The 12,099-nt window shown below is 41.1% G+C and overlaps 1 protein-coding gene across 2 annotated transcripts in view; it reads left to right on the forward strand.

Moving 5' to 3' along the window:
• The window catches only part of RAD51C (RAD51 paralog C), a 233,238-nt gene that overhangs the window by 123,839 nt on the left and 97,300 nt on the right, over nucleotides 1–12,099 (forward strand). The window lies entirely within an intron of this gene.

Below are 12,099 nucleotides of genomic sequence, written 5' to 3' on the forward strand. Positions count from 1 at the left end.
GAGGGAGAGGGCCTCTCAAACCTGGGAAGCTGCCTTTGCTGTCAGGCAGAATATGAGGTAAGTGCTGGCTTTATTTTCAGGGGGTAGTCATTAACTCAGAAAAAAGGTTGGGCACTTTATTTAATATTATGGGACAAACCTCATTGAAATTAGGCTTTTTATTTTTATGGGCACAGATTCTCCTAGGGACTTAGGAGACACAATGGGCATCTTATACGCAGGCACTGTGGATGGTTTTCAAAATGTGGTGGTTTCACATCTCCCGGCGGTTTCATAACTAGTAATAGCCGACCGGGAGATGACTTATTGGCACGCCCACGATGGGCGGTACTAAGGAAGCCGCAATTGTATGCGCACCTTTTCGATTCCCTTCCTAAAAACGTTGTGAGGTGAATTTCTGCAACTGCTACTAGGTTCCGCTTGGGCTTGTGAGGTATCAACTCCTGCTCAGAAGAAGATAGGCACCTCAGCAAAGTACTGCTGAGGTGTAGAGGTGTTCTGCAGTGTTGTTTAAGCGTTTTTGACCTTTTCTACACTTAAAGGTTATAATAGAGTAAAAAAGTTATAGTTTAAAATTTAAAGTGATATTAACGTTTTTTATGTTTTTTACTTTTATTAATGAAATTTTATCTTTTTATGATAATTTGATTTATTGTGAGTCAAGATGGACCAAGAGGCTCTGCAAGGTGCCGCCTGTTCTTTGTGTTTTGATGCCAATGTGGAACCACCAATCCCTTTCTGTTCCTCATGTATTGAGAGAACTTTAAACTATAGGGATAGAATTTTTTCTGAGCCAACATTTTCTAAAGAGGATGCTGTTCAGGAATCTAATGACAATGTTCAATATATGCCGCAGCTTTCTCTTCAAGCGTCCCAAAGTTTAGTTTGCAAGACATCGCTTCTCTCATGTCTTCTGCAGTCTCGGATGCGTTGTCTGCTTTCCCAATGTTGCAGGGAAAGCGTAAGAGGAAAAACAGACATTCAGCAAGCGAGGTTTCTGACGCATTTGTTGCTATTTCAAATGCCCCTCCCAGAAGCCTGAGGAGGAGGATACCTTAGTAGCATCTGAAGGTGAAATTTCAGATTCTGACAGTGTAATTCCTCTTGCTGATACTGAAGTTTTATCCTTCAGGTTTAAACTAGAACACCTCCGTCTGTTACTCGAGGTTTTAGCTACATTGGATGACTGCCACTCCACAGATTTCTTAATCCTAAGAAATCCAGTAAGCTAAACAAATATTTTGATGTACCTTCCTTGGTGGAGGTTTTTCCTGTACCAGATTGAGCTACTGAGATCATTGCTAAGGAATGGGAGAGACCGGGTATCCCTTTTTCTCCTTCTCCTATATTTAAAAAGATGTTTCCCATAGCAGACTCTATCAAGGAGTCTTGGCAAACAGTACCCAAGGTGGAAGGGGCAGTTTCCACTCTGGCCAAGAGAACTACTATACACATAGAGGATAGTTGTGCCTTTAAGAATCCTATGGATAAAAAATTAGAGGGGTTACTCAAGAAGATGTATGTACCCCAGGGTTTACAATGGCAACCTGCAGTGTGCATTGCTACCGTCACTAGCGCGGCAGCATATTGGTTTGATGCGTTGTCTGATGCTATCAGGACAGACACTACTCTTGATGAGATCCAGGATAGGATAAAAGCTCTTAGGTTAGCTAATTCCTTTATTACTAGTGCTTCCCTTCAGGTTATCAAACTCGGAGCAAACAATATCAGGTTTTGCTGTTCTAGCCCGCAGAGCCTTATGGTTAAAACCTTGGTCTGCGGATGTGTTGTCTAAGTCTAAACTTTTAGCGATTTTCTTGAAAGACCTTGTTTGGACCAGGCTTGACGGAAATAATCTCTGATATTACGGGAGGAAAGGGTCACCTTTTCCCTCAGGATAAGAGAAACAAGCAAAAGGGAGGTCAGAGTAATTTTTGTTCATTTCGAAATTTCAAGAGAAATTCTTCCTCTTCCATGCAAGATCAGTCTAAACCTTCCTGGAGACCCAATCAGTCTTGGAATAAGGGAAAGCAATCCAAGAAGCCTGCTGTTGAATCAAAGACAGCATGAAGGGCCTGCGCCCAATCCAGGACCGCATCTTGTAGGGGGCAGACTTTCCTTCTTCGCTCAGGCTTGGGTTCGAGATGTTCAGGATCCCTGGGCAGTAGACATAGTGTACCAGGGATACAAACTAGAGTTCAAAAGTTTTCCTCCCGGAGGCAGGTTTCTGCTTTCAAGATTTTCTGTAGACCAGACAAAAAGAGAGGCGTTCTTACATTGTGTAAGAGACCTCTTCAACCTGGGAGTGATAGTTCCTGTTCCGATACAGGAATAGGGTCTGGGGTTTTATTCCAATCTGTTAGTGGTTCCCAAAAAAGAGGGAACTTTCAGGCCAATTTTAGATCTCAAGAGTCTAAACACATTTCCGTCCTTCAAGATGGAAGCTATTTGTTCCATTCTTCCTTTGGTCCAAGAGGGTCAATTTATGCCAACAGTGGATTTAAAGGACGCGTACCTGCATATTCCCATTCACAGGGATCATCACAGGTTTCTAAGGTTTGCCTTTCTAGACAAACACTTCTAATTCGTGGCCCTTCCTTTCGGTCTTGCCACAGCTCCCAGAATTTTCTCAAAGGTTCTGGGATCTCTGTTGGCGGTGCTTTGATTAAGGGGCATTGCAGTTGCACCCTATCTGGACGATATTCTGGTTCAGACGCCATCCTTTCAACAAGCAAGATCCCACACGTAAATGTTGTTATCCTTCCTGCAAACTCACGGATGGAAGGTAAATTTAGAAAAGAGCTCCCTAGTTCCAAATACAAGGGTAATTTTCTTGGGAACCATAATAGATTCCCTATCAATGAAGATCTTTCTGACAGAAGTCAGGAAATCAAAGATTTTCGATTCTTGTCTAGCGCTTCAATCCACTCCTCAGCCATCTGTGGCTCAGTGCATGGAGGTAATCGAGCTGATGGTGGCGGCAATGGACATCATCCCGTTTCCACCTCAGACCTCTGCAGTTAAACATGCTCAGTCTGTGGAACAGAGATTATGCAGATTTGTCTCTACTAATTCTTCTGAAGCAGGAGACGAGTGATTCGCTTCAATGGTGGTCGTCTCAGGATCATCTCTCCCAGGGAACGTGCTTTCGCAGACCCTCCTGGGTGATTGTGACAACAGACGCCAGCCTTCTGGGATGGGGGGCAGTTTGGGGTTCCCTAAAGGCTCATGGAGGTTGAACTCAGTCGGAGTCTGTTTTTCCTATAAACATTCTGGAGTTGAGAGCGATCTTCAATGCTCTTCTAGCCTGGCCCCTGTTAGCCTTAGCCCAGTTTACCAGGTTCCAGTTGGACAACATAACTTCAGTTTCTTACATCAATCATCAGGGAGGAACGCAGAGTTCCTTAGCGATGACCGAGGTAGCCAAGATAATTTGGTGGGCGGAGTCTCACTCTTGCTGTCTGTCGGCGATCCACATCCCAGGGGTGGACAACTGGGAGGTGGACTTCCTGAGCAGGCAGACCTTTCATCCAGGGGAGTGGGAACAGCCGGAAGTGTTCTCCAGCCTGATTCTCAAGTGGGGTCAGCCGGAGTTGGACCTTATGAGGTCAGAATGCCAAGCTTCCAGAGTTGGACAGAATGCCAAGCTTCCGAGGTACGAATCAAGGTCCAGGGATCCTCAGGCTGTACTGAGAGACGCCCTGGCGGTACCTTGGACCTTCAGTCTAGCATACCTATTTCCTCCATTTGCTCTTCTTCCTCGAGTCATTGCTCGAATCAAGCAGGAGAAGGCATCAGTGATCCTCATTGCACCAGCCTGGCCTCGCAGGATTTGGTATGCAGATCTGGTGGACATGTCATATCTTCCACCCTGGAGACTTCCGTTGAGGAAGGACCTTCTACTTCAAAGGCCCTTCCTTCATCCAAATCTAGCTTCTCTGAAGCTGACTGCTTGGAGATTGAATGCTTAATCTTGTCCAAGCGGGGCTTTTCAGAATCGGTCATAGAGACAATGATCCAGGCTCGTAAACCTGTAACTAGAAAGATTTATTACAAGATATGGCGTAAATTTCTTTATTGGCGAGAATCCAAGGGCTACTTATGGAGTAGAGTTAGGATTCCTAGAATTTTGTCTTTTCTATAAGAGGGCTTGGAGAAAGAATTATCGACAAGTTCCATAAAGGGTCAAATATCTGCTTGTCTATTTTGTTTCATAAGCGGATGTACCAGATGTGCAATCTTTTTTTCAGGCCTTGGTCAGAATCAGGCACGTATTTAAACCAGTTACTCCTCCTTGGAGTCTTAATTTAGTTATTAAGGTTTTTCAAAGGGCTACGTTTGAGCCTATGCATTCCTTAGATATTAAGTTGATATCTTGGAAAGTGTTGTTTCTTGCTATTTCTTCTGCTCATAGAGTGTCAGAGCTCTCGGCATTGCAATATGAGTCTCCTTATCTTATTTTCCATTCGGATAAGGTAGTTTTAGGTACAAAATTAGGATTTATTCCTAAAGTAGTTTCTGACCGGAACATTAATCAGGAGATTGTTGTTCCTTCCTTGTGTCCTAATCCTTCTTCTCAGAAGGAACGGCTTCTGCACAATTTAGACGTGGTACGTGCTCTAAAAGTCTACCTACAGGTGACTAAGGATTTTTGTCAGTCTTCTGCCTTATTTGTGTTTTTTTCAGGAAAACGTAAGGTACAGAAAGCCACGGCTACTTCTCTTTCTTTTTGGCTTAAGAGTATCATACATTTTGCCTATGAGACTGCTGGACAGCAGCCTCCAGAGAGAGTTGCGGCTCATTCCACGAGGGCTGTTGCTTCCTCATCGGCATTCAAAAATGAAGCTTCTGTGGAACAGATTTGCAAGACTGCAACTTGGTCCTCTCTTCACACTTTTTCAAAGTTCTATAAATTTGACACTTTTGCCTCGGCTGAGGCCGCTTTTGGGAGAAAGGTTCTTCAAGCAGTGATGCCTTCCGTTTGGGTTATCTGTCTGGTCCCTCCCTTATCATCTGTGTACTCTAGCTTGGGTATTGATTCCCAGTAGTAATTAGATGATCCGTGGACTCATCGTGTCATTAAAAAGAAAAGGAAATTTATGCTTACCTGATAAATGTATTTCTTTTTTGACACGATGAGTCCACGGCCCGCCCTATTAATAGACAGGTTGTTGGGTTATTATAAACTTCAGACACCTCTGCACCTTGTTACTTCCTTTCTCTCCTATACTTCGTTTGAATAACTGGAGTGGGAGGGGAGGGAGGTGATATTTATCAGCTTTGCTGTGGTGCTCTTTGCCGCCACCTGCGGGGCAGGAGTGATATTCCCAGTAGTAATTAGATGATCCGTGGACTCATCGTGTCAAAAAATAAATAAATTTATCAGGTAAGCATAAATTTCCTTTTTATTTTTTCATGAATTTTTTAATATATCATGGGAACTTTAAAGGGACATTTAAAGAGAGCTGCATATACAGAAGGAAAAACAATAACATGGTGAATACTAACCATGCTAGTGTAGTTGTACCCAGCAGTTTAAAGCCGTTCTCTTAATTTATCCAGTTGGTAAAGCTCTGCATTTTATACTGGGCGCTGCCATCTTGTAGCTCACGTATTGTTGCATCATGTGACAGGAGCAGTGCACTTACACAGATCTGCTTTTGACAGCTGTACCTTTCAATTAAGTTTACTTCACATTATAGAGAAAAGTAGTGTTACATTTTTTTCTCCTTGAAACGGGGAGAGTCCACAGCTGCATTTATTACTTTAGGGAAATCAATACCCAAGCTTATAGAGGACACTGAATGCAAAACGGGCGGGAACAAAAAAGGCGGCCTATTCTGATAGCACCAGAGCCTGACACAACCCGGATAAGGAACCTGGCCACCAGGAGGAGGCAAAGAAACCCCAGCCTAAGGCTTAAATACCTCCAAAAAATGAATAGTGAACTGAGCACTGGCACTTAATAATAATAATAATAATATCAGTTATTTGTAGAGCGCCAACAGATTCCGCAGCGCTAACTTCCCCTAAAACTCGCTTACTAAAGTCCCCTAGTGGACTGTCAATTAAAGCAATGTTTTGATGGGGTGTGTAAGAGCGCTTTGAGCTAAATAGGTGGAGACCACAGTATTATAGTTAAAATTATATTTTAATCAAACATATTAAAAATAGACATATAAAATAGACATGTGTGAATCTATCTAAAACAATTTAAAATAATTTAATAGGAAGGTAGTCTAAAATTCTCATGGATCCATGTAAAACCTATCTATATGATGTAAATGCAGTATAAAAACAATTTAAATACAATGGTGGGAATGAATGTTAATCGATGTTACAAATGCAGGTAAAATAAATGGTTCATATACAAACAGTGCAAATATTAATCCAAAATATAAAAATAAAAATTGATCCAAAATGCAGGGGTGAGTATAGTAAAGAGTGTCCAATACAAAATATAAAGTTATCCAATGACAGCAATAGTGCAATAAAGTGTCTTAAAAAATAATAATAAAACAATACGTTCCAATTGGGGGGAAAAAGGGGGGATCCAATCCAAAAAATGTGTGACTCCTAATAATTCATCATGTGATAAACTCAAAAAATATATAAACAATTGTCCAGTGGATGATCCAAATAGTTTAATCCAAATGGCTTGTGATAGTGATTAAAAATAAAACAATACCATCAGTGTGTGAAAAAATGTACAAAAATATGTGAGAACCTGTGAAAAAAACAAGAATAGCAAATTTAAAGTAACAGTCAAAATACTCTAAGGTATATGAAAATATGCTCACCAGTAAGTCGACGCGTTTCGGTCTTTGGCAGACCTTTATCAAGACTAACTGGAGTTATCTACTGAATGCTTTTATAGGGTGATTCCTAGACTGATTGGGTGGATTTTTGTCGCCAAAATGTTTGGTCCGCCCTTTCCTGTTTTCCCTATGTGTGATGGGAAATATGTTTATACTGAGGTATATTGAGTTAATGTTTTGTTAACATATGTTAGTATTTTGAATTGTTTCCAATTTATTCCTTTTCAAGTTGTTTTATTAAGTCAAACAGTTAAAAAAAAAAAAGTTAAAATAAAGTTGTTTGTTGTAGTCTATCTACAACTTCCTGTTTTCTTAAAGCCGGATCTGAAATTACTTCCGGTTTGACCCTGACCTATTCCGGTTCATGTTATTTTACTTATTACTGGCATATTGTCCCTTAATTTTTGTAGTATACTTAGCATTATTAGGAAATAATTCAGGAAGCCTAGTCCCCCAATCAATGTTGATAGTGCCCATTCTTATTATTTCTTAATTTGTTCCATTCCATGTATCTGTCTATTTTGCGATCATACCGGATGTGACGTCATTTCCGGTTTCTGTAATCGCCAAAACCGGATGTTACGTCATTTCCGGTATCGGACATTACATCATTTCCGGTATCTTGATTACGAATTCTGCTATGTTTGTAGTTCCAGAGGTCCTTGGACAGGAGCTAGAGTCCTCCCTCCTGAGGGGGAGAATTAGATGGCTGCATGGAGATCTCCAGTACCTGGTGTAGGGGGCGATTATTCCCCCCTATTGGTACTCCTTGTGGATTGGATTGTCTATTTTCAGATCTTTCGCCAGTGTTTCTTTCCTCTTCTTGAGGATTGCTATGCTTTTCGCTTCTCCTTGCCCTTTTGGGTTAGCACTTTCGGTCATCTGGTTGCGGAGACTAGGTTCTTAGGGACCGTTTTTGGCCTTGCAGTATCCCCTTTTTGATTCTATATCCTTGGGGATCTGGGGGATTGTTATGCAGTCTCTTACCGTCAGCCGGTAGAAGTTTTAGGATGCTCGTTCATTTGTTAATTCCTTGAGCTGTAGATTTTCTAAGGGTTGATCCAGACTGGATTGTCTTATTCTCTAAATCATAGAGTTCTGATCTCTTTTGGTTCCCTCCTTTGCCTTCGGACTTTGTGGGTGTTATCTTAGAGGCCTTTTGGGGCTGAGTGGACAGCCACTAGGATACTTCTTGAGAGATCAGATTTCAAGACCCCATGGGGGTATGGCATGCATCAACTTTGGTGCAAAATTAATTTCCAGGTAACTTTGTGGTTGTTCCACAAGGTATTTGGTCTTGAGGGGTCCGGGTTTTGGGGGTCTGGTTTTTTAACCTTGTCCTCATCTTTGACTTGGCATTTTGGTTACTCTGTTTTCAAGATTTTAATAATCTTGGATCTGTCCGGCGTTCAGTAGCAGACTTGTTTTCCTGGTCCTGGGGAATTCTCCTTTTTCCTACTGGGGCGGTTCTTTTCATCTCTTATGAGAGATGGAGGAAGTTTTTCCTGGGAATTTCTTTACTGGAATATTCCTGGGTTTCTTCGTTTTCCTTCTGTTTGGAAGGATCTGGTCTACTGCGCCTATCCTGTTGGCTCCTCCTGAGGTAGTTTTCCTCATCTGACTCTAGAAGTTCAGTGGGTCGAGGGTTTCTCTTGTCTGGAGTATACCCTCCCTTCGGATTTCTGAGGGGTAATGAGGATAGGTATCCTGGATCCCGAGTTAGTCTCTCTGGGTGTCGGTGTTAGTTAGTTAGTCCGCCCTGCTTTCTGAGTTTCTTCTCTTGTTCCTTCCAGGAATTTCCTGGTGCAAGTTTGCTAGCTACTCGGTTGGCTAGTTACATAGTTTGACTTTTAGTCTGACTGCCTATCCGAGGGAAGCCTGTGGCTTTCGTTTCTGGCGTAAACGGATGTTACTATTCCATTCCTGTTCTGCTCCCAGGGGTTTTTTCTGACCTACGGTGTTCAGTTTCTCTGTGCTAGTTAGCGGTCTATGGGAAGGTAGTCGTGTTCTATCTTTTGTCCTTCTGGGACTTCGGTTCCAGTTAAGACTTTACATTGGTTCCTTTTGGATCCATGTAGGAGGTGATTTTGAATTTTTCCTTTCTTTGCTCTCCTCCATCAGTAGAGTATTTTCTACGGGACTTTGTCCTCTTGCAGACTGGTAGCCGCTCTTTTTCGAGTTCTGCTAGGGGCTTCTCTCTCTGTTTTGCCCTTGAATATTCGGGGATTGTTTCTGGAGGTTCTTTCGGACCTTCTTATCTGATTCTTCCCTTCTTTCAGTTAGGGAGAATGTGGTGTGGGAATTTGTTAGTTGTTTCCCTTGCCATTATTCATAGAGAGGTTTTTATTTGTGTGCTTCTATAGAGTGGGACTTTTGTCTCCTCAAAGGCTTTTGTGTTAAGTGGAGTCCAGAATTGTGATCTCTAACTGGGATTGTTATGGTACTAATTGATGGGCAGTTACCTTGTCCCCCTTCCATATTTTTGTTCTTCCTACTTCTGTTGAAGTAGTTTTTCATCGGGAATCTGGGTTGTGTCAGGCTTTGGTGCCATCAGAATAGGCCGCCTTTTTTGTTTCTGCCCGTTTTGCATTCAGTGTCCTCTATAAGCTTGGGTATTGATTTCCCAAAAGTAATGAATGCAGTTGTGGACTCTCCCTGTTTTTAAGAAGAAAAACTGAAATTATGCTTACCTGATAATTTTCTTTTCCTCTGTACTGAGAGTCCACAGCTCCCCGCCCGTTTTTTTTCTGTGGGCGGCCTTCAATTCTTTTTATTCATTCTTCTGGCACTTTTTTTTTTTACCCTGATATTTCTCCTACTGTTTCTTGTTCCCTTGGCAGAATGACTGGCAGATGAGGGAAGTGGGGGAGGTATTTAAGCCTTTGGCTGGGATGTCTTTGCCGCATCCTGGTGGCCAGGTTCTGTATTTCCCAAAAGTAATGAATGCAGCTGTGGACTCTCCCTGTACAGAAGAAAAGAAAATGATCAGGTAAGCATAATTTATGTTTTGCAATTTTTTGCACAGTTTAAAAGTTAAATAACAAATATGAGCTCCAAGATGGCGGCGTCCAGTGTGAAGATGTAGAGCATCACTAATTGATACTTGTAAGAGGTTAAAATAAGAGAATGACTTTGAAGACAGCTGCAGGAACAGTAGGAAACACAATAGAATAGTGACTAGTAACCATGTTACTGTAGTTGTACTCAGCAGTTGAATGCCCCTTTAAAGAGACAACATATATACAAGATATTTCCTAAGGTTACAAATTTATCAGTTTCAAGTTGGAAGATTAGCCATGTGATTTTCTAAAATAAATGTTCTTTAAAAAGCTGGGGCTAAAGGGACACTAAACCCATTTTTTTTCTTTCATGATTCAGATAGAGCATGCAATTTTAAGCAACTTGCTAATTTACTCCTATTATAACCTTTTCTTTGTTCACTTGGTATCTTTATTTGAAAAAGCAGGAATTTAGACTTAGGACCAGACCATTTCTTTCATTTAATTGGCAAGAGTCCATGAGCTAGTGACGTATGGGATATACAATCCTACCAGGAGGGACAAAGTTTCCCAAACCTCAAAATGCCTATAAATATACCCCTCACCACACCCACAATTCAGTTTTACAAACTTTGCCTCCTATGGAGGTGGTGAAGTAAGTTTGTGCTAAGATTTCTACGTTGTTATGCGCTTCTCAGCATTTTGAAGCCCGGTTCCTCACAGAGTACAGTGAATGTCAAAGGGATGTGAAGGCAGTATCACCTATTGAATGCAATGGTTTTCCTCACGGGAGATCCATAGGTTCTCTGTTATCAGTCGTAGAGATTAATCTCCTACCTCCCTTTTCAGATCGACAATATACTCTCATATTCCATTACCTCTACTGATAACCGTTTCAGTACTGGTTTGGCTATCTGCTATGTGTGGATGGGTGTCTTTTGGTAAGTATGTTTTCATTACTTAAGACACTCTCAGCTATGGTTTGGCACTTTATGTATTTATATAAAGTTCTAAATATATGTATTGTACTTATTTACCATGATTCAGGTTTCAGTATATTTCCTTTGGCAGACTGTCAGTTTCATATTTGGGAAATGCATTTTTTAGGAAAACTTATTTCTTACCTGGGGTATAGTCTTTTTTCAAATTGACTGTCATTTTAAATTTGCGGGCAGTATAAGGCTCGCGAGGGCGCAAAATGGCAAACTATATTGCGTCATTTTTGGCGCAAGATTTTTTTGGCGCAAAGTTACGTTCGATGACGCAAATTCGTCATTTCCGAGTCCTTTCACAAGGTTGTGTCTTCATTGACGCGAGTGTGTCATTTCCGGATGTTGTTAGCGCCAAACTTCTCTGTTCGTTTGTGCATCATACTTGGTGCCAAATATTTTTATTTGGCACCATTCCTATGTGCCTCTTGCCTTTTTTGCTCTATCGGAGGGCTGTGCTGTTTTGCATTTTTCCCCATTCCTGAAACTGCCATATAAGGAAATTGATAATTTTGCTTTCTATGTTTTTTCTCTTACATTTGCAAGATGTCTCAATCTGATCCTGTTTCAGAAGTCACTGTTGGATTCCTGCTGACTGATATCAGTTCTACCAAAGCTAAGTACATTTGTTGTAATATTGTGGAGATAATATCTCCAGCTGTGGTTTGTAATAAGTTGTCTTGATAAACTTTTACATGCAGAGAATATGTCCATCAGTAATAGTACATTGCCTGTTGTTCTTTTAACATATAATGTACAAAAACATACCTGTGAATTTATAACAATTTATTGCTGTTTCTATTCAGAAGGCTTTGTCTGCCATCCTGCCTTCTAATAAATGCAAAGGTCTTTTAAAACTTCTCATAGAGTTGATGAATTTTCAAATGACTGACAACACTATAAAAAAAACATAATTTATGCTTACCTGATAAATTTATTTCTCTTGTAGTGTATCCAGTCCACGGATCATCCATTACTTATGGGATATTAACTCCTCCCAACAGGAAGTGCAAGAGGATTCACCCAGCAGAGCTGCTATATAGCTCCTCCCCTAACTGCCATTACCAGTCATTCGACCGAAAACATGCAGAGAAAGGAAAACCATAGGGTGCAGTGGTGACTGGAGTTTAATGGAAAAATTACCTGCCTTAAAGTGACAGGGCGGGCCGTGGACTGGATACACTACAAGAGAAATAAATTTATCAGGTAAGCATAAATTATGTTTTCTCTTGTTAAGTGTATCCAGTCCACGGATCATCCATTACTTATGGGATACCAATACCAAAGCTAAAG

This window comes from Bombina bombina, chromosome 3, assembly GCF_027579735.1.
Source record: "Bombina bombina isolate aBomBom1 chromosome 3, aBomBom1.pri, whole genome shotgun sequence".
Classification (NCBI taxonomy): domain Eukaryota; kingdom Metazoa; phylum Chordata; class Amphibia; order Anura; family Bombinatoridae; genus Bombina; species Bombina bombina.